Source organism: Olea europaea, chromosome 10, assembly GCF_002742605.1.
Source record: "Olea europaea var. sylvestris chromosome 10, O_europaea_v1, whole genome shotgun sequence".
NCBI classification, from domain to species: domain Eukaryota; kingdom Viridiplantae; phylum Streptophyta; class Magnoliopsida; order Lamiales; family Oleaceae; genus Olea; species Olea europaea.
The window spans coordinates 9,666,230-9,676,781 of NC_036246.1; positions in this window are offsets into that span (position 1 = coordinate 9,666,230).

Below are 10,552 nucleotides of genomic sequence, written 5' to 3' on the forward strand. Positions count from 1 at the left end.
TATTTCAAATAACACTTGGGAAATAGTTGACTTGCCAGCAGGATCCAAGGCTCTTAGTTGCAAGTGGGTATTTAGGAAGAAATACGATTCCGATGGATCACTTAATACCTACAAAGCTAGATTAGTGGTTAAAGGGTATCGTCAAAGAGAAGGAATTGATTACTTTGATACGTATGCACCCGTAGTCAAGATAACCTCGATCAGGATCTTATTTGTGTTAGCATCCATTTATGATCTACATGTTCATCAAATGGACGTCAAGATGACATTCCTAAATGGAGATTTCGAAGAAGAGGTCTATATGGAACAACCAGAAGGGTTCGTCTACCGAAAATGAACATAAAGTGTGCAAATTAATTAAATCCTTAGATGGACTAAAGCAAGCTCTCAAAAAGTGGCATGAGAAATTTGATTCTAAAATAATGTCAAATGGATTTAATCACAATTCGGTAGATAAATGCCTCTACACGAAAGTGAATGAAAATATATTCACGTTTGTATGTCTATATGTTGATGATATGCTAATCATTAGCAATAATTTAGATGGGATCAAAGAAATAAAATTTTTTATATCCTCTACTTCCAAAATGAAGGATCTTGGAGAAATTGATACTATCCTTAGTATCAAAGTTAAAAGGGATAGTGGGGGGTTTTACATTAAGCCAATCACACTATGTTGAGAGTGTGATAAACAAATTCAAACATTTGAATGTTAAGGAAGCTAACTGTCACGGACCTAGTTTCGTTACACCCGAACAACTAGAACCGTGCGGCCTTAACGCTTGACAATTCCCTCACCTCACGAGAAAACGTTAAGTCAGTCTTTTCACGCTCACAAATAATTTAACCAAGGAGGCTAAATTATACCCACGTTGAGAAGAGAATTTTGAAGTAAAGGATATATGAAAAACAAGTAAGGTCGGGAAACTTTCTTTGTATAAATGAAAGAGGAAACTTTACAATCTCTCTAAGAAATAAATTCACTCAACTCTACTTGATTTACAAATGAGACTTCCACCTCTATTTATAGGCAAAACTTAAACCTCCTTAAGATCAAGTGGCTACTTTACAACCTATGCTTAGTTGTTTACAACTCATTCTTAGTTGTCATCAAGTGGATAAGTTTACAACTTTCCTTGCAAGTTGTCGCCAACTCGATCTTAGCTTGCATAGAAGATATTTATTCTTGCCAACTCGTGCTTAGCTTGCACTTTTGATAATATCTTCGCCAACTCGCGCTTAGCTTGTATCTTTGATAATATCTTGCATGTGGCACAAGTGGACAAGTTGTGCAAGTTGCCTACTTGCACCCCAAAATATCCCGCTGCAGGTTCATGTATTTTTCCTCCAAAATGGCGGGGTCGGGATCTAGAAAAACCTCATGAAAGTCCCGGAAAGTTGCACCATTTTAGGCAGCCTGCATTCTGCCCATTCCATCCTATTGCAGCGTGTGGTTCACGCTATTTTACGACCGCTACCGGGATGGATCGAACGCGATCGCGTGGGGCGTAAGTCACTCCCCCATCGAATTTGGCGATGCCCTCGTCGCCATGTAGTTCTAAAGCTTGGACTCAAATTGCCATAGATCTCCCTCATTTTCCCAAGTTGCTTCGGACTCGGGCAATCCCTTCCATTTGATTAGGTATTGAGTGCAAGGGGGAACACCTCTCCGTCTCACCACTCGATCCGCCAAAATGGATTCAACATCTTTCTCAAAAGATTTTGTGACGATGGGAGGCGCTCTTTTTGATTTATTTCTCCCTAGATCCTCCAAGTCCAGCCTATATGGTTTCAACATGCTGACATGAAAGACCGGGTGGATCTTTAAAGTGCTTGGAAGATCAAGCCGATAGGAAACTCTTCCAACCTTTGCTAGAATGGGGAACGGACCTTCATCTTTCCTAACCAAGCCCTTGTGAACTTTGCGGTAGGCTTTGAATTGTTGCGGCAACACTTTCACAAGTACTTGATCTCCAATGTTGAATTCCAATGGTCTTCGTCTCACATCGGCCCATTTCTTCATTCGCTTCCGGGCTTTCTCCAAGCAAGATCTTGCTAAGTCCACATGATCTCCCCATGACTTAGCCATTTTGATTGCTCCGGGACTTCGGTTAGAATCACCAACCATAGATAATGTGTGGGGCGTTGTAGGTTGTCGCCCTGTTGCAAGCTCAAATGGACTATGTCCCGTGGATTCACTTTTCTGCAAGTTGTAGGAAAATTGGGCTATGTCCATCAACTTCGCCCAATCTCGTTGATTAGCACTAACATAGTGCCGAAGATAACATTCCAACAATGCATTCACCTGTTCCATTTGTCCATCCGTCTGCGGGTGAAAACTACTTGAAAAGTGCAAATCCGATCCAAGGAGTTTAAACAACTCCGTCCACAATTTCCCCGTGAAGCGGGGATCCCGATCACTCACAATATGCTTCGGCAACCCCCAATACTTCACAACGTTTTTGAAGAATAACCTTGCCGTCTCTTCCGCAGTGCAATCCTTAGGGGCTGGAATGAAAGTAGCATACTTGGAAAACCGATCAACAACAACAATTATTGATCCAAACCCTTCAGACTTTGGCAAAGCACTAATGAAATCCATGGTGACCACGTCCCATGGTTGATCCGGAACAGGAAGAGGATCAAGAAGTCCCGCTGGTAATTTATTCTCCACTTTGTCTTGTTGGCACACCAGACATGTTCGAACATATATCTCAACTTGATCCCTCATTTGCTGCCAATAATATGCTCGTTCAATCAAAGCAATTGTCCGATCAATCCCGGGATGTCCAGCCCACTTGGTGTCATGACATTCCCGAATCACGTCACGCCGCAAATTTCTCCACTTAGGCACAAATACCCGTTGCCCAGTGGTGTATAGCAACCCGTTGTCAATCCAAAATCGTCTTGTTTTTCCTTCTTGAGTGGCTTGCATCAATGTTTTCGCCATGGGATCATGCTCCAATCCTTGTTTAATTTCCTCTAACAAGGTACCCGTGGCTTGACTAATTGCCGCAAGTTCCGCCTTCCGGCTAAGTGCATCCGCCACTACATTCACCTTCCTGGGTTTGTATTCCATCACATAATCAAACTCCGCTAAGAAATCTTGCCATCTAGCTTGTTTCGGGCTCAATTTCTTTTGAGTTTGGAAGTAACTTGTAGCCACGTTGTCCGTCTTGATCACAAAACGAGAACCCAAAAGATAATGACGCCATACCCGTAGGCAATGCACAATGGCCGTCATTTCTTTTTCTTGCACCGTGTAACGCCGCTCCGTGTCGTTCAACTTGCGGCTCTCGAAGGCAATAGGATGACCTTCTTGCATGAGCACACCTCCAATAGCAAAATCCGACGCATCAGTTTGAACTTAAAAACTTTTGTTGAAATCCGGTAAGGCCAACACCGGCTCCGACATGACAGCCGCTTTTAAATCATCAAAGGCTCTTTGACATTTCACGGTCCAATCCCATCCTTGAGACTTTTTGAGCAAGTCCGTCAATGGGGCTGCTCTAGAGGAGTAGCCTTTAATGAAACGCCGATAGTAATTCACCAACCCAAGGAAAGACCGCAATTCCGTCACCTTAGTAGGTGGCTCCCATTCATTGATTGCTTTAACTTTGGCTTCGTCCATTTTCAAGTGACCATGCCCGATAATATGTCCCAAGAAATGCACTTCTTCTTTGGCAAATGAACATTTCTCCTTCTTGATGTATAATTCATTTTCCCGCAACACTTGGAAGATAATTTTCAAGTGCTCAACGTGTTCCTCCAATGTGTTGCTATAGATGACAATATCATCAAGATAAACCACCACAAACTTATCCAAATATGGATAAAATATCTTGTTCATCAAGGTGCAAAAGGTGGCCGGGGCATTTGTCAAACCGAACGGCATGACAAGCCATTCATAGGAACCATACCGAGTAATACAAGTAGTTTTAGGCTCATCTCCTTCTGCAATCCGAACTTGATAGTAGCCTTTTTGCAAATCAACCTTGGTGTAGAATTTAGCGCTACCAAGCCGATCAAATAAGTCCGCAATCAATGGAATAGGATATTTGTTTTTCACCGTCACCTTGTTTAGTGCCCGGTAATCCATGCACATCCTTAGTGTCCCGTCCGGCTTCTTTTGAAATAACACCGGGGCGCCATAGGGAGCTTTGGATGGTCTAATCCTTCCCGTCTCCACAAGCTCCGTAAGTTGTTTTCTAAGTTCCTCTAACTCCGGGGGTGCCATGCGATAAGGTGCCATGGCAGGGGGTTTGGCACCAAGCTCCAGCTCAATGCGATGATCTACTTCCCTCCTAGGCGGAAGTTTCTTTGGCAACTCCTTGGGCATCACGTCCTTATTTTCCTCAAGGACCTTTGCAATAACAGTTGGTAAGTCATCATTATTTGTGGTGACTTCGGTTGCAACCGACAATTGAGCAATGAATGTCGGCTCACCCTTCTTCCATCCTTTCGCTAATTGCATAGCCGAAAGTTGTCGTGTTTCCATCCCCATGGAAACGGTAGGAACCATGCATGAAGATCCCTTCTCCAAGATGCACATCGAACCAAAGGAAGGCATAGGAATAGCATTAACCTTCCTTAAGAAATCCAAGCCCAATACTAGCTTGAAATCATCCATCGGGGCCACAGATATATCAACGGGTCCATGCCACGAACCCAACCGTAGTCTCGCTCCTCGAACTACGCCCGCTAATGGCTTTGCAATTGCATTCACTGTTTTCATCAATCCACCTCCATGGTGAATGTTCAATCCAAGCCTCCGGGCTTCATCCTCCGTGATGAAATTGTGTGTGGCTCCGGTATCAACTAATGCCCGTGTTTGCCGTCCATTGATTTCGACAAGTACGAACATCAATCATTTTTCTTCGTTCGCCCCCGTAACGGTTTTGGCATTCAAAGCATTGAAAAGTTGCAATGAACCCATGTGACTTGCACCCTCCTCAATACCATGGGAAGCCTCCTGTTGAGTCTCCGTAATAGAGGCCAAGGATCCAAGTTTAGGGCAATCCCGCATGAGATGTGGCGCCCTTTGCAAATGAAGCAACTACGAGGAGCAAAATTACCCCTCGTTTTATCATCATACTCCTTCCGCCAAGTGGTTGGCTTGTTGCCACCGGGTTTATAATCAACTTTGGGATTTGGCCTCCAATTTGGCTTACTCGGTTGCTTATCTTTTCGCATATCACCTCCGCCTCTGCCAAAATTTCCTCTTGTTGGTTTGAAAGTCCTTGCTTGCGACTCCGTACTCCTTTGGAACTCCGTCAAAGATTCGGCAACCGCAATTGCCTCATCTACATTTTTGACTCCGCGATGTTGTAATTCTTGCCGCACCCATGTTGTACATCCATCCATGAAATAGAATAGCAAGACATCCTCCGGCATACTAGGGATTTGAAGCATAAGGGTCGTGAACTCTTTAACATAGTCACGAATGGTCTCTTTTTGTTTCAATTCCCTTAGTTTCTTGCGGGCTTCATATACAACGTTCTCCGGGTAGAATTGCCTTTTTAGCTCCCTTTTGAACTCGTCCCAAGTATCAATTCTACTAGCTCCGTGGTCAACATCGGCATGCTTACGACGCCACCAAAGAGATGCGGTGTCGGTAAGATACATAGAAGCGGTCCGGACTTTCATAGTTTCATCAACAAGATTTATGTCTTCAAAATAAACTTCCATTTGCCATAGGAAGTTTTCCACGTCTTTGGCATCCCGTCACCCATCATAATGTTTAGGCTTCGGGTATTCAATCCTCGGGACAACAATAGTTGAAGCGGCACCTCCGCTAGTACCGGCAGTGGAGTGCTTATATTGTTCAAGCTCTTTGCTCATTCTTTCCATCATCACAGCCAATTGGTTAACTTGGCCCTGTATAGCGATAACGGCATCCAAGACTTTGGTTTGGAGACGACCAAAATCATCTGTCACCGTGGCTTGTCCGGCTACCACGGCACGAACATCATCTCTCATCGTTTGGACATCATTTTCCAACGATGTTTGTGCGTCCATCACCTCTTGGACATTGACTTGTAGAGTTTCTAGCTTTCCGATGGCGTGTCCCTCCAACGCCTCGAAGGAGCTTTCAAGAGATTCGACCCGATCACCCATATTTGAGATGATTTGGTCAAGTTTACCCTCCATGTTGGTGGCCTCCCTCACCTTACTTTTACCTCGAGTTTTCCTTACTTTAGTTTGGGCAGCACCTCGACCCCTCTCCTCAATCTCAATATCAACAGTTTCTTGAGATTCCGTCATTATAACGGCCTACAAACAAGGCTCTGATACCACTTGTCACGGACCTAGTTTCGTTACACCCGAACAACTAGAACCGTGCGGCCTTAACGCTTGACAATTCCCGCACCTCACGAGAAAACGTTAAGTCAGCCTTTTCACGCTCACAAATAATTTAACCAATGAGGCTAAATTATACTCACGTTGAGAAGAGAATTTTGAAGTAAAGAATATATGAAAAACAAGTAAGGTCGGGAAACTTTCTTTGTATAAATGAAAGAGGAAACTTTACAATCTCTCTAAGGAATAAATTCACTCAACTCTACATGATTTACAAATGAGACTTCTACCTCTATTTATAGGCAAAATTTAAACCTCCTTAAGATCAAGTGGCCTTACTTTACAACCTATGCTTAGTTGTTTACAACTCGTTCTTAGTTGTCATCAAGTGGATAAGTTTACAACTTTCCTTGCAAGTTGTCGCCAACTCGATCTTAGCTTGCATAGAAGATATTTATTCTTGCCAACTCGTGCTTAGCTTGCACTTTTGATAATATCTTCGCCAACTCGCGCTTAGCTTGTATCTTTGATAATATCTTGCAAGTGGCACAAGTGGACAAGTTGTGCAAGTTGCCTACTTGCACCCCAAAATATCCCGCTGCAGGTTCATGTATTTTTCCTCCAAAATGGCGGGGTCGGGATCTAGAAAAACCTCATGAAAGTCCCGAAAAGTTGCACCATTTTAGGCAGCCTGCATTCTGCCCATTCCATCCTATTGCAGCGTGCGGTTCACGCTATTTTACGGCCGCTACCGGGATGGATCGAACGCAACCGCGTGGGGCGTAAGTTAACGCTCCTATAGATCCAAATATTAAATTGATAAAAAATGAAGGTAGAGGAATTGTATAAATAGAATACGCAAGTGCAATTGGAAGTCTTATGTACGCATCACAATGTACAAGACCTAATGTAGTATTTGCTGTAAGTAAACTAAGTAGGTTTATTAGCAATTCAAGTTCAGAACATTGGAAAGCCATCGGTAGGGTTTTTGGTTACCTAAAGAAAATAAAAAATCTTGGGCTACAATATACGAAATTTTCTAAAATCTTGGAAGGATATACCGACGCAAGTTGGATATCGAGTGCGGGAGAGAATAAATCTACTTCAGGTTGGATATTCACTCTTGGAGGTGGTGCAGTTTCTTGGAAGTCTAAGAAACAAACTTGTATTACTCATTCAACTATGGAATCGGAGTTTGTAGCATTGGCCGAAACCAGGAAAGAAGTTGAGTGACTAAGAGATTTATTATATGAAATACCTTTAGATATAAATGATATTTCTTCTATACCTGTCTTGTGTGATAGTCAAGCCACCCTAGCTCAAGCATATAATGAAATATACAATGGAAATTCTAGACATATGAGTCTAAGACATGAGTATGTAAGGAAATTAATCAAACATGGAGTAACTTCTCTTACATTTGTTAAGTCTAGTGAGAACTTAGCTAATCCATTTACGAAACCTCTCACAAAAGAGTTAGTGAGATCAACATCAAGTAAAATGGGATTAAAACTCCTCAAATAGATCCACCAATAACAACAACCTCACCAAAATATACTAAACTAGTATATAGAGGTTCAAGAGGTAACAACAAGTTAATCGATAAGTGGATGGATTCAACTATTCGATAAGTGGATGGATTCAATACTATTAAATATATCTAATATTATCTTTTGAAAATAGTGTTGGTTGTCACTATTAGAGGGATGAGTTAAAATAAACGCTTAATGAAGTTGAGTACGAAGTACAAGTATCCATAAAAGTAACAAATATACTAGAAGAACTTCACCTATGTGAACTTTGAAGTGGTGCTGTCTCATTAGAGAGTTGGAGTTTTCTCTCTTTAAAAGTTCGATGAAATAGGATTAGTGCAAGGCCACATTAGCACTAAGCGAGTTAGAAAAACTAGTGAAAAGCATAACACTTGTGTGTGATTTCATTGGTATTGTCGCAAAGAATAATTGGTTCAAGGCACATTAGCCACATGGAATTCTGATAATACTTTATGAGATTTACACTATGAATAGATTTAAATCGAAAGATATCTAATTCTTATGTATAAGTATTGATATTTGATTAAAATAGATTTTGAACAAGTGGGGAATTGTTGGACATTTATTTGTTTGTTGTTCAAAATCAAAAGAAAAAAAAGAAGGGGGGGCTTAACCATGCGACCGCATGGGCCCTCCCGAGGTTATAAAAAACTTATCGTTAGGTTAGTTTTTTTATCGTTTTTTATTTGAAATTGGTGGCTTTTCATCCTTGTTTTGCACCATTTCGTGAAAAATTTGCCAAGTCCTATAAATAGGTGATCCAAGTGCAAAAAAAAACATATTGAGTTTCATTAAAATTTATCCCTAAATACACTTCCAATATTGAGAAAATTTATCACATAATCCTTCCATTTTCACTTGTTCATTGTGAAGAAACACCTTTACTTTTTTGGTGTTTTTCTTGTCAAACTTGTTAAATCTTGCAAACTATTTGTCGGAAATCCTTAAAAAGTATTGGAAAGAAGGCAAATAACGTTTGAGGACAGCAAGATTAATTTCGTGTTCAAGTCTTTATTGATATACTTTTATAATTTTTTTCGAGTAAATTTAACCAATAATCACTGAACTTTATACTTAATTACTACTTGCTCACTCATCTTTTACATATTACTGAATGCTCACTCATCTTTTCATATAATTACTCATTCATCACTCGTCTCTTCAAATAATTGGACTACTTTTACGGCAAATTTTCGACAACTTCCGACCACAAAGAATGTCGAATTTTGATACCTTTGGAAAGCTCACGATGTCCTCTTCAATTATCACCCAAAATCTCATTATAACTCCAAGGGATTCGATCGAAAAATTGCCTTAAAAGTAGCCCAAAAATTCTGAAAATCTGTCCAAATTTTCAGATTTTTTGGGCGACTTTTAAGGCAATTTTTCGGCAACTTTCGACCATCAAAACTATCTAATTTTGATACCATTGGAAAGCCCACAATGTCCTCTTCAATTACCACCCAAAATTTCCCGATAACTCCAAAGGAGTTGGTCGGAATAAACCCACAAAGTCAGCATCCCGAACTTTGTCCAGATTTTCGCCTTTTCAAGACGCTGATTTTGTGGGTTTATTCCGACCGAATCCTTTGGAGTTATGGGAAAATTTTGGATGGTAATTGAAGAGGACATTGTGGGCTTTCCAATGATATCAAAATTCGATAGTTTTGATGGTCGAAAGTTGCCGAAAAATTGCTTTAAAAGTCGCCCAAAAAATCTGAAAATTTGGGCAAATTTTCAAAATTTTTGGGCAACTTTTAAGGCAATTTTTCGATCGAATCCCTTGGAGTTATAATGAGATTTTGGGTGGTAATTGAAGAGGATATCGTGGGCTTTCCAACGGTATCAAAATTCGACATTCTTTGTGGTCGGAAGTTGTCGAAAATTTGCCGTAAAAGTCGTCCAATTATTTGAAGAGACGAGTGGTGAATGAGTAATTATATGAAAAGATGAGTGAGCATTCAGTAATCTGTGAAAGATCAGTGAGCAAGTAGTAATCAAGTGTAAAGTTCAGTGATTATTGGTTAAATTTACTCAATTTTTTTCTCCATTGCCATTATTTTTCCAACATTATTTTTTTTCTTTTTTGTTCTTATAGTACATAAAAATTATTTTCTCTTAATCTGCTGATAACAAATCCTCTTCATTGGAATAACGTGTGGCGGATCTTGTCACCTCTTATTTCCGGTGAAATACATTGTCAAACCGAGCCACCACCTGCTCACCGAAGTTTTCCATAGCCAATTGCATTTCCTTCAGCTTTTCTGTCATACAATTCATTTCTCCATCTACACCGATATGTGTAAATTTGTATTGTGGGTGTTTTAGAAATTTCAACAAGGGCATGTGCATTTCGCAGAGAGAGAGAGAGTTCAATTTGAGTGAGAGAAATTGCAGGACGTTTAAGGCCTGTCTGAAGAATAAATTAAAAATGGATGATCGGTAAATTTGGGGGTGATAATATCAAGTTTTTGTTAATGGGACGGTAATAGAAACACGAAAATGGAGACAACAGATTTGGACTTCAATACTATTTACTAAGGTCGCTTCCAATTCCTTTATATTAAATTTTGGATAAATAAAAGCAAATATTTTGAATCTTTGAGAAATTAGCGATGTTCATTTAGATGGATGAATTCTAGGGATGGCCAAAGAAATGCGACCAATGGAACCTAACCAGAAATGACTAGTTTGGTTCT